General features: G+C 37.5%; 1 pseudogene; it reads left to right on the top strand.

Moving 5' to 3' along the window:
- Positions 1-1,970: 1,970 nt before the first annotated feature.
- Positions 1,971-2,099, top strand: LOC114647441 (uncharacterized; annotated as a pseudogene).
- Positions 2,100-3,331: the final 1,232 nt, after the last annotated feature.

Here is a 3,331-nt window from a genome sequence, read left to right as displayed (position 1 = left end):
ATCTTTCTTCTAACTCATCCCCTATAGCCTTGGACTCAGCCTAGTTGTTCTTCTCTGGAGACCAAAACTTCACCCAGTACTCCAGATGAGTCCTCACCAGTGTGTTATAAAGATGGAGCAGAACCTCCTGTGACTTGTACTCCACACATCAGGGCGAGGTATAACCTAACATTCTGTTTGCCTTCTTAATCGCTTCTGTTGTGATGTGAGATTTTGCATATAAGTTGATAAATATTTTGTATGTCTTTATTTGTAACTTAGGCAAAGCAATGTAATATTAGTGTTACATTAGTGAGAAGCATTCATGTTTACAACCCCCTCACCAGGACTAGGTGTCTTTGAATTTCATGACAGGATTTGAGAGAGGCCTTAAACCAGTTTGGCAAGTGTTTCTGTGAAGTCTCTCAACCCCCATTGGAAAGCCAGGCTGCCTAACTGCCAAGCTTTACCTTAACATATGGTTTTGGGGGATGGCAGGTGTTAGGATGTTCTATTCCCCCCATTGGTCTGAAGTATGGCTGTTTGGAACTGGCTTGTATCAGAAGCCTTTAAGTACTATTACGCCTTATTGGCTCTAGGGGTTGGACAGAAAATCTATAAATATACTCACTCCCTCAGTCTCTCTCTCTTACCAAACTGATGCATGAACTGAAAAGGACAACACAATGAAGAGCACAGCTCGGCAGCCATATTGAGACAGGCATACCGCCTGTTCTAAAGAAAGCTGACCACCAATGATGCCTTAACTAGAGACATTTTTAAGTAACTAACAAGTCTGTGTGCTGCCTGAAACTACACATCACATTTAATCAGGTTGTATGGTTGCCAATATTCAAATGTACTTTGCATATTGTTATTATTATGAATATTATCAATAATACATTGTTTAAATTGTAACTTAACTCCTGCTTGTCTTTTACTACACCTAATTGCCTGAGGTTATAGATGTAGAAAGGAAGGCAGGAAGAAGTTACATTCTATAATACCTTATAAACAGTGGTAAGTCTGTGAGATTTGAGGCGTTCTGACAAAGGCTACATATTAATAATACAAAAGGGGAAAGCAGAGTATTATAATATTCTACCAAGACAAAACAGATTCTGAAAACCATCTGGCAGTTGAAGGTGAATGTGCAAGTGCAAAATGTAGAAATCAGAATCATGGAAATCAGAATGAACAAATGAGACAACCAAAAGAGCAATCAAAAAACAGGCAAAGGGTTATAAATGAGAAGGACTCACAAAATGAGATAATCGTCAAAAATTAAATCAACGTGCCCTGACTACCTAAAGATCCCCTTCCTAATTAAATCACTATTTGTTTTAAAAATATGCATGCAAGGTTGGATCCAATAATTCTCAAAACTGTTAAAACAGATCTTTATTATAAAACTTAGAGCAATTCCCTTTCAAAATACTCTCCTTGAGATGCGGTGCACTTCTCCCATTCCTGTTAAAATTTTCTGTACTCGTTTTTTGTTACCACATGCAGAGCTTCCTGCATTTATTTGTTAACTTCCATGTTAACAAATCTTCTTCTCTTCAATCTCAGTTTTAATGTCAGAAACAAGAAGAAGTCACAAGAAGTAAGAGTTGGCGAACACAGAGAATTGTAAAGCAACAGCCACATTGTTTTTGGTCAAAGACTCTTCAACTAACAACACGGTGTGTGCAGGTGAGCTACCATGGTGCAGTTTCAGGTGTGCCACTTCTCCGGACATTTTTTCCTGATGCTTTCCTGTAGATATCTCAGCAGTTCAATTAAATTTTGCTGATTAACACTCTCTCCATGGGGAACAAACTCTTTAGATAGATAGATAGATAGATAGATAGATAGATAGATAGATAGATAGATAGATAGATAGATAGATAGATAGATAGATAGATAGATAGATAGATAGATAGATAGATAGATAGATAGATAGATAGATAGATAGATAGATACTTTATTAATCCCAAAGGGAAATTCACATACTTACCTGGCAGGGGAGATACCATGATCACTAAGGTGGTTCTCCCAGGGTGAGGCTCATCCAGTGCACTCCGGGTGTGCTGACCCCTGCGATTTCCCCAAATGCAGGAACTGCATAATTTGTGAACATGTCTGTGAATGTAGAAAAATGGAATCATCATTGTCTCTTGAAAATCTGCCATGGGCTTGGAGAAAAAAAAAATTGCCCACAACAAGTGCACGATTGTTGAATAAACACCAGAAATACACACTCGATCAACTCAGCGCAATACCACTTGGAAGACTGATCAACAAGACCCTAGTAGTGTAATCGATAACCCTACTCTTGTAATATTGACTGATTTTGTGAATATTTTCGGACAACCTTTATAAACTTGGACATGATGCTTATTACACCACCATCTTATATATCGATCACTAGTGATGAGTGATATGATTCACTTGAAATTGAATTTGCGACGAAAATCAGATTTGCAAAATCAAATTGCGTTTTACTTTCAGTGAAATTTGTGCCATTCGTGCAAAGAGAGAAGTGATAGTTCCTGTCTAGAAGCATTTTCATGCATTTATTCCACATACATTTGCCTTTCATTTATTGTTTAAATACAGATAGCTAATTAAAAATTAAACTAATTACCGGAAGTGGGCATATCCTCAACGAAGATAAGGCAGTTGCTAAATCACAGCATGCAGGAGTGTGGTGGGGTTTTGCCAGTGGTAGCTACCCATGTGGTGACATCTACTGTGGAGTGTTTTGGTGTGTCTTCCTGTGGAAAATATGCAGCATGTCACATTCTTAAATACTGCACTTCTCCACGTTGATGTGAACAAGAGGTGTAAACAGAACTGATTTTACCAAAGTTGTACATGCGTTATTCAGCTGCAGAAAAGAAACACAGGTAAACCCCGAATTGTGATCAAGGCTTTAGGAAGCAGCACTCCTTGTTTTCTACCCTAAAGAATAAGCCTTTAAAACCCTAAAAAAAGTCTTTTGTGAGTTTTCCATTTCACAATTGTGAAATTGTTTGGAAAGTGAATTTCCATGTCAGTTTTTTGAAACTGTAAACAAATCAAAATTTATGGTTGACTCATCACAATTAATCATGCCATGCATGACGCTAAACGTCTCAACACTGATGGTCATGATGCAGCCATGATGCAGCAAACAACAGAGCTGCAGTCAAGAATATGGTAAACAAGTGGTTCTCATGATGAAAACTCAGTATAAAATGGTGCCACCATTGGTATAATAATAAAATAATAGCAATGAAATAATTAAGCTTTGAGAGAAAAAATTAATATTCATTACAAAATCTTCAATAGGTTTCTTCATTCTGAACTTTCCTCGTGACCATACCAG

The sequence above is a fragment of the Erpetoichthys calabaricus genome, chromosome 2 (genome assembly GCF_900747795.2).
Source record: "Erpetoichthys calabaricus chromosome 2, fErpCal1.3, whole genome shotgun sequence".
In the NCBI taxonomy this organism is placed as follows: Eukaryota; Metazoa; Chordata; class Cladistia; order Polypteriformes; family Polypteridae; genus Erpetoichthys; species Erpetoichthys calabaricus.
This window is presented reverse-complemented; position numbering and strand designations above follow the sequence as displayed.